The sequence below is a fragment of the Chiloscyllium plagiosum genome, chromosome 37 (genome assembly GCF_004010195.1).
Source record: "Chiloscyllium plagiosum isolate BGI_BamShark_2017 chromosome 37, ASM401019v2, whole genome shotgun sequence".
NCBI lineage: Eukaryota > Metazoa > Chordata > Chondrichthyes > Orectolobiformes > Hemiscylliidae > Chiloscyllium > Chiloscyllium plagiosum.
The window spans coordinates 13151800-13168102 of record NC_057746.1 but is presented as its reverse complement, the minus strand read 5'-3'; the positions used below and the strand labels follow the sequence as shown (position 1 = coordinate 13168102).

The 16303-nt window shown below is 42.7% G+C and overlaps 1 non-coding gene across 1 annotated transcript; it reads right to left on the bottom strand.

Annotated features, from left to right (window-relative positions):
• Positions 1-1841: 1841 nt before the first annotated feature.
• On the bottom strand, positions 1842-1913 carry trnae-cuc. The gene has a single exon. It is a non-coding gene; the product is annotated as a tRNA-Glu (tRNA).
• Between the last annotated feature and the right edge of the window lie 14390 nt (positions 1914-16303).

Genomic DNA, 16303 nt, shown 5'->3' with positions numbered 1-16303 from the left:
AAACGACAAGTACCGGAAATATGGGGCAACACTCGTGACCGTTGTGGGGAGAGAAGTAATTCTTCTTCGGAAGAGGAACAGATTCGTGAGTGTAAAGTTTTAGGAATTGATGTTCCTTTTTTCCCCTCGCATAAAGTGAATTATGAACTGTGAAACGGGCATGAAAATAAATATGTGCAAAGTACTCGATAATGCAAAAGGTTAGGTGAAAACACCTGGAGTTGTTAACCCCTGGAATTACAGGCCAGTTAGTCTTACTTCGATGGTAGGCAAAGTAATGGAATGGTTACTGAGGGATAGGATTTATAAGTATCTGGAAAGACACTGCTTGATTCGGGGCAGCCAGCACGAATTTGTGAGGGGTAGGTCTTGCTTTACAAGTCTTATTGAATGCTTTGAGGAGATGTCCAAGCATGTGGACGACGGTAGAGCAGTGGATGTCGTGTACGTGGATTTTAGAAAGGCATTTGATAAGATTCCCCATGGTAGACATATGCAGAAAGTCAGGAGGCATGGGATAGTGGGAAGTTTGGACAGTTGGATAGAGAACTGGCTAACCGGTCGAAGTCAGAGAGTGGTGGTACATGGTAAACATTCAGCCGGGAGCCCAGTTACAAGTGGTGTTCCGCAGGGATCAGTTCTGGATCCTCTTCTGTTTGTAATTTTTATTAATGACTTGGAAGAGGGAGTCGAAGGGTGGGTCAGTAAATTTGCTGCTGATACGAAGAATGGTGGAGTTGTGGATAGTGAGGAGGGCTGCTGTCGGCTGCAAAGGGAGTTAGATATGATGCAGAGCTGGGCTGAGGAGTGGCAGATGGAGTTCAACCCTGTCAAGTGTGAGATTGTCCATTTTGGAAGGACAGAGAAGGATGCGGAATACAGGGTTAACGATAGGGTTCTTAGTAAGGTGGAGGAACAGAGGGACCTTGGGGTCTATGTTCATAGATCTTTGAAAGTTGCCACTCAGGTGGATAGAGCTTGTAAGAAGGCCTATGGTGTATTAGCGTTCATTAGCAGAGGGATTGAATTCAAGAGTTGTGAGGTGATGTTGCAGCTGTATAGGAACTTGGTAAGGCCACATTTGGAGTACTGTGTGCAGTTCTGGTCGCCTCATTTTAGGAAAGATGTGGAAGCTTTGGAGAGGGTGCAGAGGAGATTTACTCGGATGTTGCCTGGAATGGACAATAGGTCGTACGAGGACAGGTTGAGAGTGCTAGGCTTTCTCTCATTGGAATGGCGAAGGATGAGGGGTGACTTGAAAGAGGTTTATAAGATGATCAGGGGAATAGAAAGAATAGACAGTCAGAGACATGTTCCCCTGGGTACAACAGAGTGTTACAAGGGGACATAAATTTAAGGTGAAGGGTAGAAGGTATAGGGGGGATGTCAGTGGTAGATTCGTTACCCAGCGGAGTGGTGGGGGCATGGAATGCGCTGCCTGTGGGAGTGGCAGAGTCAGAATCATTGGTGACCTTTAAGCGGCAATTGGATAGGTCCATGGATAGGTGCTTAAGCTAGGACATCGTGGGCCGAAGGGCCTCTTCTGTGCTGTATTGTTCTTTGTTTTATGTTCAATGTTCTTTGCACTGTCACCGTCTCCCACCCATCTCGCCACAAGCTCTCCTGAAATCTCCATCCACTGTTCCAACATTTTCGCAGTCTACACATTTTTCTCCTGGCTGACAGCCGTCGCCAGAGACGGAAGTGATGAAAATTGAAGTAGCACGAGATCACCAACCAGATGTTTGGTAAACATTTGGTTTCACAGGCAGTAATATATCGAAGCCGGAAGAGTTGTGTGAAAACACATTTACACTGTCGATAACTCTTCAAAAACTTAGTTCCCTGACCGGGAATCGAACCCGGGCCGCGGCGGTGAGAGCGCCGAATCCTAACCACTAGACCACCAGGGATTGACGTAAGCTGTCGTTGTCTCAATGCCATTTACAGTGAGGTCAATGTATCGAAATGCATCGAATTTGTCATGTTTTAATTGTTTTATTTCCATGCGCTGGATATTACATTTTTTTCATGTCTTTGCTTGCTACGAATCTATTTCAGGCCGTCTGTGTTTGAAAGCTGCATTTGGCTTCATCGAAGTTCGTTTTTGAAAAAAAAAACATAATTGTCATCACGGTATTTAACTAATTTTCGTTGGGACAGGAAATTTGCCGTCATTATCTAACGTGAATCATGTGAATTCACTCATACAGCACTGTGCTGGATTTTTTAAATGTCTTCTGAAATCGCCTGTCAAGCTACTGGGGTGTTTCAAACCACTGTAACTAAGGCCATTAAACGATGGACCATCGGTATTGAGCCAAATATAGTTCATGATCCTAATTTAAACTTAATGACTTTGTCCTCTACTCTGACTTCAGACACTTTTTACAAAAAAAATTCACTGATGAACCTGGGACTGTCACTGGCTAAGCCACTATTAATTGCCTGTTCTTAGTTTCCCTTCAGAAGGCGATTGTGAGCTGACTGAAATTACATGAGATTCGCTACAGTGTGGAAATAGGCCCTTCGGCCCAATAAGTCCACAGCGACCCGCCGAAGAGTTACCCACCCAGACTCATTTCCGTCTGACTAATGCACTTAACAGTACGGGCAATTTAGCATGGCCAATTCACCTGACCTGCACATCTTTGGACTGTGGGAGGAAACCAGAGCACCTGGAGGAAACGCACGCAGACACGGCGAGAATGTGCAAAATCCACACAGACTATTGCAATCCATGTGTTGGAAGGGAACATATTTTGCCATCAGTGAAGAAATTCTAGGATTTTGACCAACCAATATTGAAGGAACGGTGATACATTTTTAAGTCAGGGTGCTGACCGGCTTGGAGGAGAACTTGCAAGTAATGGTATTCCAATGTAGCTGCAGCCCTTGTTCTTCTATATGGTATTGGCTGTGGATAAACAAGAAGGTGAGGATCTTTGGTGAACTTCTGAAATACATTTTTGTAGATAGTGGCGGAAAGAATGGATTTTTGTGGATGTGGTGCCAATCAAGTGGGCTGGTGTCAAACTACTTCTGAGTGGTTGGAACTGCGACCATCCAAGCTCGTGGGGAGTGATCCATCATACTTGTCACTCGTAACTGATGGTCAGGCTTTGGGGAGCCAGGCAGTGAGTTACGTGCAGCAATTTACAAGCCTCTAGTTTGTTTTTTTTTTCAGCCAGCACAATTATATGCCTAGTCCCATTCAGTTTCTGGTCAATGATAACCTCCAGGATGCGGGTAATGCGGGATTCACTGATGGCAACATGTGAGAAGCATTGGTTAGATTGTCTCTAATTGGACATTGTTATTGTCTGGCATTTGCAGCATGAATGTTGTTTGCCACTTACCAGCCAAAGTCAGGCTACTATCCAGGTTATGCCGTATGTGGACATAAACTACTGAAATATCTGAGGAGTTCTGAATGATGCTGTACATTGAGCAATCATCAGAGAACATCCTCACTTCTAACCCTGTGACTGAGGTAGTGTCATTGATGAAGGAGTAAAATAGGATTTCTCCTTGGCCACTCTCTTAAAGAATACCTACAGAGATGCTCTGAAACTGACGCGACTGACCTCCAAAATGTGGTCGGTACGTTTCAACGAGTAGAGTTTTCTGCTGGTTCTCATTGACTCTTCTTTTGCTTGTGCTCCTTGATGTCACATTTGGTCAACTGTGACCTTGATGTCAAGGCTGTCACTATCAGCTCACTTCTGAAATTATGCTTTCTTGTCCACGTTTGAAGCAAGGCTGTAAATAGGTCAGGAGCTGAGTGGCCCTGGCTGAATTCAAACTGAGTGTCACTGAACCAATTATTGCTGAGCAGATGCTGCTTGAAAGCACTGTTCATGACACCTTCCATCAATTTACTGATAACTGAGGGGCGACTGATGGGGTGGTAATTGATGTTATTGGATTTGTCCAATTTTTTTTGTACAGGGCACACCTGAGCAATTTCACATGTTCATTAGATGCCAGTGTTTTAGCATATTCGAACAGGTGAGACAGGACTGTTGCACAGTTTTTCAGTACTTCTGGTGAATACGTGCAACAGACATTGCAATACCCAGTACCCCATTTGATTCTTGATATCACATTGAATTGCCTTCAAACTAGCATCTGTTAAACTGAAGACTTTGGAGGAGGCCAAGATGGATCATCCAATTGACAATTTCAGAGGAAGATGGTTGCACATGCTTCAGCCTAATCATTTACAAAGAAGTGCTGGGTTTCTGCACTACTGAGGATGGGATTTTTGTGAGCCACTTCCTCCAGTGATTTGTTTAATTGTCCACTACCGTACACAACGAGATGTGGTGGGTCTAAAGAGCTCAGATCGAATCCAATGGTTGTGGGGTCACTTAGCTCTGTCTACTACTTGCTGCTTATGCTGTTTGGCATAAATGTCGCCTTGTGTTGTAGCATCATCAGGTTGACACTTCATTTTTAGAATTTCCATGTTGCCCCACCCAGCATGCCCTCTTGCACTCTTCATTGAACTGGGCGAGCTTCCTTGGCTTGACGGTAATGGCTCATTTGGCATATGGCTGCTACGAGGTTGTACATTACGTTGAAGCATGATTCCGCTGATGATGATGTTCACACTGCACCATAGACGCTCAATCTCGAGTTGCTAGATCGGTTTAAAGCCTTTCCCATTTAGTATGTGAGTCCTACCGCACAAACATGATTTAAGGCATTATCAGTGTGAAGGCAGGACATGATCTCCACAAGGACTGCATGGTTGTCAATTACATCTGTCGCAGACAAACTGGTAAGAATGAAGTCAAATATGATTTTCCTCTTGTTGGTTGCTTCACCATTGCCTGATCGAGAGTTGCTGTTTTTTTTTGATGCCAGAGGGCTATTTTCATTCCCTTTTTCACTTTCTCATGGTTAGTAGAATTGAGAGCAGATAACAGTCACATAATGACCAAGCAGATAAGATTTTATTTCTCTCCCACTATCACCAACCGTCATCATTGAAGTGTGAAATACATATTCATGTTTCTTGAAAATTCCACAATCTGCCTTAATTGGATGTGAAGACAGGTCTCTGGAACATGACCTCGGTCACCAGATTAATACCATTAACACATCACCTAATCGCTGCACGACTCCACCTTGATATTCTCTTTAATGTTTGTTTTTTGAATCCCACAAACCCACTGAGTTATTTTAAAGATCTCTCAACAGTACTGCACCTGCCCTGTGAGAAAACCAGGCCCAACTCAGTTAAGCAGAAGCCCATTTTGTCTTGCACAGTAATTTTACCCAGAACTTGTTCAGGAGCCTCAGCTCTCTGATTAATTTATATTTGTTTTTTCATAATTTTCCACATTATTTCCGCATTTTTCAAAATAAAATGTTAAATAGTCAGTCTTCGCCGAAAACACAATACTCTACAAACAACTTGTTTAGTTGGGCTGAACAATGACAAAAGAATTTGAAGTCTGAAAATAATGGGGTAATTATATTTTATGAGGAGTAACAAGGCAACGAAGTACCTATTGAATGTTAGGACTCCAAGAAATACAGAGAATTTCAGTGGCTTTGGTCTGCATGTTCATAGACGCTTGTAGGCAGCAAAGCAACTAAATTATTGGTTAATGCAGTTAAGAAGGCATATGATATACATGCCTTTATGAGTCAAAGCGTTGAATGAAACAGCGGGGACAATATAATAATAATAATAATAATAATAATAATAATAATAATAATAATTATTATTATTATTATTATTATTATTATTATTATTCAGCGGCATATATTTTGAGGCACAAGCGGGAGTGCTGTATGCAATTCTGGTCACCATGCTTTAGGAAGGCTGTAAATGCACTGGAAAGAGTGTAGAGTAGCTTTGATGGGATGTTGTCTGGGTTGGAGTGATTCAGCTCGAGAGAGACTGCGTCTTCTAGGGCAACTTTACGTAGAAGAGGGAAGGGTGAGGATGTATGTGATTAAGGTATTCAAAGTCCTGATGGATCTAGCCAGAATAGATCGGGAAAATTTTTTTGCTTCACTGTTGGGGGTCAATAACTATGGAGTGCAACTTTATGAGAAGTACCAGGACATTTCATTTTTCGACGAAATATATTTTCGGTCAGTGTTGCGGATATCTGGAACTCACTTAGTAAAATGGCATGAGAGGCAGGAATATGCAAAGCCCCCAAGAACTAATGAGATGAACGTTTCAAACAAATTTGCATACCGGACGAGGGGTCAACTATTGGAAAATGGGGTTATAATAGACGTATGCTTGATACCTGGCATGGAGACAATGGGATCCAGAGAAAGTATTTAGTTTGTAAACATAGAGGACATGGAATGAGAGGGAGAGGAAAAAGCAGAAGCATAATATGTTAAACAGAATATGGGCAGTTATAGGGATTCTTGTGGCACTGTGATCCTGTCTCCATGACTGACTGATAAGTCCAGGTTGATTTCTTGCCGTCCACAGAGACATGCCATAAGCCAGTTTATGAAAACATAATTTTACGGGCCTTCTGTCACTGGGTCTGAAGTCATAGAATCATAGAATCATAGTGATGTTTAGCATGGCAACGGACCCTTCAGTCCAACCTGTCCATGCCGACCAGATATCCCAACCCAATCTAGTCCCACCTGCCAGCACCCGGCCCATATCCCTCCAAATTTTTCCTATACATATACCCATCCAAATGGCTTTTAAATGTTGCAATTATACTAGCCTCCACCACTTCCTCTGGCAACACATTACATACACGTAATTCCAACCTCTGCGTGAAAAAGTTGCCCCCGAGGTCTCTTTTATATCTTTCCCCTCTCACCCTAAACCTATGCCCTCTAGTTCTGGATTACCTGAACCCAGGGAAAAGACGTTGCCCATTTATCCTATCCATGCCCCTCAGAATTTTGTAAACCTCTTTAAGGTCACCCCTCAGCCTCCGACGCTGCAGGCAAAACAGCCCCAGCCTATTCAGCCTCTCCCTTTCGTCCAAATGCTCCAACTCTGGCAATATCCTTGTACATATTTTCTGAACTCTTTCACGATTCACAAATTCGTCCTGATAGGAAGGAGACCAGAATTACACGCAATATTCCAACAGTGGACTTACCAATGTCCTGTACAGCGGCAACATGACCTCCCAACTCCTGCTCTCAATATTCTCATCAATAAAGGAAAGCAGACCGAATGCCTTCTTCACTATCCTATCTTCCTGCGACTCCACCTTCAAAGAGCTATGAACCTGCACTCCGAGGTCTCTTTGTTCAGCAACACAGACCTTACCGTTAAGTGTATAAGTCCTGCTAAAATTTGCTTTCCCAAAATGCAGCACCTCGCATTTATCTGAAATGAACTCCATCTGCCACGTCTCAGCCGATTGGCCCATTTGGTCCAGTTCCTGTTTTAATCTGAGGTAACACTCTTCGCTGTCCACTGCACCTCCAATTTTGGTGTCATCTGCAAACTTACTAACTGTACTTCTTATGCTCGCATACAAATCATTTATGAAAATGACAAAAAGTAGACAGTCCAGGACCGATTCTTGTGACAATCCACTGGTCACAGTCATCCTGTCTGAAAAACAACCCTCCACTACCTTTGAGCCAGGGCTAGATTCCAATCTCACCTGCCCCCAAGGTGAATCACAATATATGTGAACAGGTTGATTTAATTATCTAAGCCCTGTTTCCCGACTGGTTCATATGAGCCCCATTTGAAGTTCAGGGGCTTTTGTGGCAACGTGGTCATGTCATTTCCAGAAGGCGTGGATTCAAATCCCATCTGCTCCAGAGATGTATTTTAGCATCTCCGAAAGGGTCATATCGAAAAGGGATACATTATTCCCTTGAGCTGAGAGGTGCTTTGGTTTCCAAGTCTTTGGCTCAATAAATACTGGTGTAAATGGACGAAAACTTATCACACCATAAATTTTATCCCTCTTATTTCCCAGGTACTTATTTCTATTTGTGTAATATACATGAACTATCTACATGTGTTCCTAAGATCATGCCTTCCATCGCCCTTACTGCTCCATTTTCCAATATTTTGGGTGTGAGAGACATTGCATACAAGCATTGACAATGAGCGATTCATAATTTTGCTATTATTCAATCGCTGTACTTCCTGTTTTTGCCTTTACCTGTAATTTTCGATTTTTAGGTATCAGCTTTTTTCTTTTATTTATGATTTCTGATTATATTTCTGACTAACGCTGACTTTGCATTTGAAGTGAGTTTTGCAAAGCCAGTGCAAAGTGATAGAAATTCCTTTGATTGGCAGCTCGCTCTCGCCCGGGAGCATGCCAGCAAATGCATGACTCGTTTTGCACATCATCCCAGATGTGAACTGTGGAGACACTGTGAACGCGGCCTTGTTTGTAAGCTAAAATCATATAACCCGACGTTAAAGTCGGTCCTGTTGGATGGTAATCTGGTGTTGAGTGATTTTTAACTTTGTCCATTCCAGTCCAACACAGGCACCTTCACATCATTGTCACTGAACTGTAAAACGTGACCAGCAGACCAGCTCCCGGGCCCGGAATGAAAATGTTCGCGGCATTCTTTAGGTCGTCGGAGAGTCCTCCAGACAGAGATGCTGGCTGGCAACTGAGGTGCGGACTGGGCCCAGACGTTTTCTCGTTGCATTCCAACTGGATGCTCCAATTTCTTTCCACAGCCCAAATATGCGCACTTTACGGAAGACTGGCCATGTTAAGTTGCTCCATAATATACAGGGATGTGCAGGCTAGGGGAATTAGCCATGGGAAGTGTGGCTTTAAAGGATAGGGTTTAGGGAACGGATAGTTCTGGATAGGATGCTCTTCTGATGTTCTGTGCAGACTCGATTGGCTGAATGATCTCTTTCTGCTCCCGAGGGATTCTCTAGTTCTGGACCTGGCGTGGTGACGGTGCACCGGTCGTTATGAGGTCACATGAGCTGAGGGTGAAGCCGTAGATTTCTTATCGTACCGAAATAAAGCATTCAATACATTCAGTCTGCGCTGACCCTGCAGGCAAGAGGACATCCAGACCAAAGGCAATGGAGATTCGCCTTTTACACGATTTAATGGGGTCATGGTTGATTATCGATCCAGATTCATCCCCCTCCATTTGCTTCATATTTCTCAATCCTTTGGTTGGCAAACATCTTTCAAGACTCTAGAGGAAAGAACACTTGTCCAGAAACATTAAATCTGATTTCACTCCATAGATTCTTCCAGACCTGCTGAACGTTTCAGGCAATTTGTTCTTTTTTTTCTGGATTATGGCAACTGCAGTTCGTTTTATTTAAACATCTTTCAATCTCAGAACGGGGGGGGGGGGGGAAGAGGAGACAGTAGCAGTGAAACGGACTGCAAGTTATATTGGACCTCCTGTGTGATTCTTCATGAATTTCTTTTCTCACATCATCTGATTTGCCTTCTCAGCACAGTCACAGGAATTAGACGCAAGAGAAGGCAATTTAAACCTGTCCCTTTGTCACACTCTGTCAGATCCAGGCGGAAAAGATGAGAAAAGAGAACAAGAAGAAACTATGGGCCAACTATAGAAAATGTTGGAGAAACTCAGCAGATGGGTTGAGCATCCTGCTGAGTTTCCGGGAATTTCTACTGCATCTGGTGAGCTGGCTCAGCTTAGTAATTGTCTCTCTTTTCCTTCCTCCCAGTCAAACAGGCAGTCGATTGGATCTTAAAATTGCACTGAATCAGAGGATGATACAGATGGAGGTAAGTTGGCCCTTCATGTACTTGAACTGACTTTCTGAAGAGTATTTTTAAAAGGTGTGGAGTGTGATTGGGCAACAGAGCATGACAGTGCTGGATGAAGAGGATACATCAGGGTCTTCAGGTACAGAATTAATTGAGCAAGGCATAAGGAGAAAGAAATATTGCAGAGAGGATCAGCAACGGTGTGGACCTTCAGATCTATAGTCAGCATCACGATGGTGTAGACAGGATGAGGAGCCCATGCTAGGCAGTCAGAGACAGAGTTCATCAGATGAGCAGAAGGACTGTTGTAAACATAGCATGGAGGTGAACAGCGTCAGGAAACGTACCAAATAAAAATCTGAGTGTGGAGGTCCTCATCCAGACAGTGAGAGCATCAGACGGAGCAGCCGCATGCAAACATGAACAGCGACAACAAAACTTCTGAATACATGCTTTGAGTTTTGAGGTGCAGACTGAGCCAATTGGAAGAATTGTCAGCACAATAAGGCTCATCTGAATTCGAACAGGCGAATGCAAATCAAATCAGCCACATTTCGTGAGCTGACTATTCGGTCACTTTGTTTTGTGTCCTGAGCTTATTGTTGGAATAGAGAATTTGAGATTTCTGTATGTTTGCTTTCAAATGCTTTGCATATTTCCGTACTTTTTTTATTATTTATGGGAAGATTATCTTGAGTATGATATGTTAGTTACACTTATGTGAGGAATAAGAGAATGGTCAAAGAAAGAGTAGGCCCGATCAAGGATAGCAGAGGGAATTTGTGTGTGGAGTCTGAGGAGGTAGGGGAAGCCCTAAATGAGTTTTATGCTTCTGTCTTTACGAAAGAAACGAACTTTGTAGCGAATGAAACCTTTGAAAAACAGGTGTGGACAGAGATAGAGGAAGCTGATGTGCTGAAAATGTTGTCAAACATTAAGATTGACAAGTCGCCAGGCCCAGACCAGATTTGTCTTCGGCTGCTTTGGGAAACGAGAAATGCAATTGTTTCGCCACTTGCGAAGATCTTTTCATCCCCGGTCTCCACTGGAGTCGTACCTGAGGACTGGAGAGATGCAAATGTAATTCCTCTCTTCAAGAAAGGAAATAAGGAAATCCCTGGCAATTACAGACCAGTAAGTCTCACGTCTGTCGTCTGCAAGATGTTAGAAAGGATTCTGAGGGATAGTCTTTATGACTATCTGGAAGAGCATGGCTTGCTTAAATGCAGTCAACACGGCTTTGTGAGGGGCAGGTCATGCCTCACAAATCTTATCGAGTTCTTTAAGGATGTGACTAGAAAAGTTGATGAGGGTAGAGCTGTGGATATGGTGTATATGGGCTTTAGCAAGGCATTTGATAAGGTTCCCCATGGTAGGCTCATTCAGAAGGTCAAGAGGATTGGGATTCAGGGGAACGTAGCTGTCTGGATACAGAATTGGCTGGCCAACAGAAGACAGCGAGTGGTAGTAGAAGGAAAATACTCTGCCTGGAAGTCTGTGGTGAGTGCTGTTCCACAGGGCTCTGTCCTTGGGCCTCTATTGTTTGTATTCTTTATTAATGACTTTGATGAGGGGATTGAAGGATGGGTCAGCAAGTTTGCAGATGACACAAAGATTGGAGTTGTCGTTGACAGTATAGAAGGCTGTTGTAGGCTGCAGCGGGACATTGACAGGATGCAAAGGTGGGCTGAGAGGTGGCAGATGGAGTTCAACCTGGATAAATGCGAGGTGATGCATTTTGGAAGGTCGAATTTGAAAGCTGAGTACAGGATTAAGTATAGGATTCTTGGTAGTGTGGAGGAACAGAGGGATCTTGGGATGCAGGTATCCCTTAAAATGGCCACCCAAGTGGACAGGGTTATTAAGAAAGCATATGGTATTTTGGCTTTCATTAACAGGGGTATTGAGTTTAAGAGTCATGAGATCTTGTAGCAGCTCTATAAAACTTTGGTTAGACCGCACTTGGAATACTGCGTCCAGTTCTGGTCGCCCTATTATAAAAAAGATGTGGATGCTTTCGAGCGGGTTCAGAGGAGGTTTCCCAGGATGCTGCCTGGACTGGAGGGCTTATCTTATAAGGAGAGGTTGACTGAGCTCGGACTTTTTTCATTGGAGAAAAGGAGGAGAAGAGGGGACCTAATTGAGGTATACAAGGTATTGAGAGGCATAGATAGAGTCGATGGCTAGAGACTATTTCCCAGGGCAGAAATGACCAACACGAGGGGTCATACTTTTAAGCTGGTTGGAGGAAAGTATAGAGGGGATGTCAGAGGCGGGTTCTTTACACAGAGAGTTGTGAGAGCATGGAATGCGTTGTCATCAGCAGTTGTGGAGGCATGGTCATTGGGGACATTTAAGAGACTCCTCGACAAAATATGGTCACAGAAATCTGAGTGTGCATACATGAGAATCAGTGGTCAGAACAACATCGTGGGCTGAAGGGCCTGTTCTGTGCTGTACTGTTCTATGTTCTATGTTCTATGATCTGTAGAGTATGAGACGTCTTGAATGTGCTTGGAATTCCGGATGAACAAATCTACAAGATTTCCTCGTATTTTCAAAAGCGTTGCAAAACTTACCAATGGCTAGAGGAATAATCAAATGGATTAGACGAATGAATACCTGAAGAGCTGTTGTAAGATAAAGGGCCTTTCGGATCCTGGATCACTGAGTCTGTGACTGGCAAGATGGAACGCGCACTAACCTGGTGCACTGCATCAAAACCGGCAGGAAACTGAACAGATGCTGTTGTTGCTATGAGAGTTGCTGGGGGAGGGGAATAGTTTCTGATACTATTTGTGGAGCAATTGTAAAATAATTTGATGGAGAGATGGGATCCGGAAGTAGATGTACAATGCAGTGTAATGGAGTTTCAAGAAAGAAGAGATACAACTCTTCAGGCACAGGTTAAGGCACGATCGGGTGTGGTGAAACTGAAGGACGTTTAATTTAAATGAATGGAAGATTGATAAATTTCGTGTGTTGATTATCACGTCACACTATGATATAGTAGCTAATGTTTGAGTGTGGGACAAGAAAATATTGCAGATTATAGAAGCTTGTGGACTGACGGGGTCTAGAAAGAAAAAATACTGAGGGAACAACAGACTATAGAGAAAAAAAACACGAGGATGAAGATTAAACTTGATCTCGTAGAATGATGAAGCAAGCTCGATGGATGAAATGTCCAACTTCGGCTCAGACATTTTGCACTCTTAAACTGTGTAGCCACTGAGGTCTGGAACAAAGCCTCTCACTGCTTCCACTCTCCGTGTCTTTCTGCACCATTTACTTGAACTAATTTTGTTGCCATTTTACTTGCCAATGCAAATGTAGTTATATGGAACACGGCTTTTTCACACAACATTGTCCTGCACAAAGACAATGCTAAATTCCCTGCGCGTGTAGTTCTTACTTTGAAGGTTTGCAGCTTGTGTTTACAACTTGAGAGTCTCTCATATGTCTTGTCCAGCGAATGTATTTTCACACAATTTAAGCATCGATGATGTTCTTGAGCACGACTATGGGTACTCCGTTATTGTTGTTTTAAATACTTCCATTTGTGAATCTGCGAAATCCTTTGCTATGCAGCAATTGCTCGTGGGATCTTTATTAGTCTTCATCATAGAGATCATTTCCTGCATTGAGTGTGTGCTGGTCTCTCATAGATACCAAACCTCATTTGAAGTATAAACACAAAGACAAAACCCATGTTATCCGATAGTTGAAAATGATCTCATGGTCCTCACTTGTGCGAAAGAAAGCACTTTGTTTTTCTCCGTATAGTGGTATAAGATCTAGCATGGCTAAAACATTGATGATGTGTTCATAAGCTATTTCAGTGTTTCTGGGAGCTTGCTGCGTCCATATTAGAGGTGCAGATGCCAGCCTGTGAGTCCTGCTTTTGTGAAAGATGCAATGTTTCTTTATGATTGAGCAGTGCATTCAGGTCAACGTCCAAGACTCCACCATAAGCCAATCTGTTCAGATTCTGTTGTACAAACAAGACAAGCCCACTGGAGCTCACTGCACATTATGAAGAAAATGCAGTCTGTCTTTAGGACTCCCGCCAGCCCAATTTTTCTGATCAGTCTAATGGCCTTAGTTGATCTCCAATTAAAGAATTCAGTTACTGTTAACCTACTGTCCATACAATGTCATTGTACTGTTGCATTGTTCGGGTTGCAGAGGAGATTTACCAGTATGCTGCCAGTTTATTGGATTGTTGGTTGAAAGAGCAGTTTAATGCCAACAGCGAAGGTTCTATTCCCATCACAGGTTTGAGATTACATGAAGGACTTTCCTTCTCAATCTCCTCCTTCACCAGAATTCTAGAGGCACTCAGGTTGAATCACTACCAGTCCCTTCACTCTCTATTGATAGTCAGACCCCATGATCTGGTAAGACTATGGCGTCACACCTCATTCCAGTTGGAGCATTTCAGATATATCAAGAGCTTGGATGGCTTTCAATTGTTTTAGTGACATAGTGTTAGGGACGGAGCACAAAATTGATGCGTATATGAATATGAGGGGTGTGGACAGGGTGGATGGCAAACAGCTATTATCATTTGAAGAGTCACTGATGCAGGGCTATGATATAAAAATAAGAACTGGGAGGATTTGATCGTTTTTAATCAATTAGTGAAATTGTAGAATGCACTCCCCAGATGGCAGTAAAAGTGGGAGCGAGCACAATCTTAAAAGGTATGGTAATGTCCATTTGAACTGGTATAATACCAAGTGTCATCGACCAAATTTTTGGAAGCTGCAACAGTCGATTGACACAGAGTCGGTGGCTGAAAGGCATTGTCATGTGTATGGTTATATGAACGTACTATCTTACCTCGGGAGGCCGTGTTTCAGTTGTACAGAGCATTGCTGAGACTGTAGCTGGAGTAATCTCTTCGGTATCATTCACTTCACTTACAGCAGAATGGAAAACCGTCGGAAGCAATACACACAGCGTCTGCTAGTGTCTGGTGAACAGATTGCCTTCTGAGGAAACGGTGGGCAGGAAAGATCCATACGTTCTCGGACTTTGACGACTCACAGATGAATTAATTGAAACAAATAAAATTCTGAGAGTGCTTAGATATTTGTATGATGAAAGCATGGTTCCTCTGGTGGCAGAATCCAGATCATGTGGTAATCATTTTCAAATAAAGTGTCCCAAATTTGTAATATAGTTGTGGGAACATTTTATCTTTCCTGGAGATGTTTGTCATTCTTTATAATTCTATTTCTCGATAAGTAGTGCGTGAGAATTCCTAAGTATTTTTAAAGGCTGATGTCGACATTATTGATTAATAAGGGGGTGGCAAACTATTGATGACGATGAAGAGTCGAGATTAAAATTAGATCAATCATGCACTTAGTGAATGTTGCAAGAGTTTGAAAGTGCCAAGAGATATATTCTTGTTCCTTCTTAACAAGGTCACATGAACGGAAGGATTTAAAGCTGTTTCATCGATGAGTGTACATAATGTGATTCTGCGTAGGCAATGCAGTGTCCCTTGAGAACATTCGTTTCATTATACAGAGCATCTTTTACTTCGGTTTTGTGATGTACTTTTCTTTGGGGAAGCGTCTCTGGAACAAATAGGTATCTGCTATTGGAGGGACAGTGTGAGCGACAATGGACAGAAAATATCTTTTCGAGTTTCAAATATATATTTTTTTCTGTTCAAAGTGGAGAGAATCTATTGTCCTCAACTTGTTGCTGTTGCAATTCCCCGTCTTTACATTGTTCGATGATTCCTTGTTTTTAGCCATTATATAGATATTCGTTTATGTTAGTCGTTCATGGGGTATAGGTATCTCTTGTTGAAACATAATCGACGTTGCATCACTAGTTCCCCTTGGTATTGGTATTGGTGAGCTGCTTTCTTAAACCACTTCAGTCCATTCCTTGTTGGTACATGTATGGTGTAGTGAGAGGCAGAGCTCCAGGATTTTTCACCTCGTGTTCCCAACTACAGACGCTGAGTGGCTTGGAGAGCAACTTGCAGAAGGTAATGTCTCCATGTACTTCTGACCCGTCTTCCTCAGAGGGAGGTATTGTTTGTTTGAAAGTTTCTATCTGCAGAACTTCGGTGAACTTCTGCAATGTATCCTTTAGCTTGCACATGTTGACTGTGCGGAGCCTCGATGTCAGAGTAAATGAATATTTGTGGATTTGGTGCCAAGAAGGTGAGTTGCTTTCTATTAGATGCTGGTGATCTTGTTCAATGTTACCGCAGCTGTTCGAGCAAGGAAGGAATACTCCATGAAACTCCCAATATTGTGTTTACTGAAGGTAGACAAACTTTGAGGACTGATGAGCTCGGTTACTTCCAGCAGTATTCCTTGTACCTGACGTCTTCTTGCAGCTGCAGCGTTCATGTGCCACGTGCAATTCATTAATTACCATGAGTAGTATTTATGTTTTCGTATTGGGGATTCAGAAATTGTAATTCAAATGAATGCTATGAGAGTAATGGTATGCTTCTGCCTGATTAGAAATGCTCATTACATTGCAAGTGTATGCCATAGTTGCATATTTCCACGACTATACGATTTCCCATAATAAGCTACCATATCTTAAGAGTTGCATTT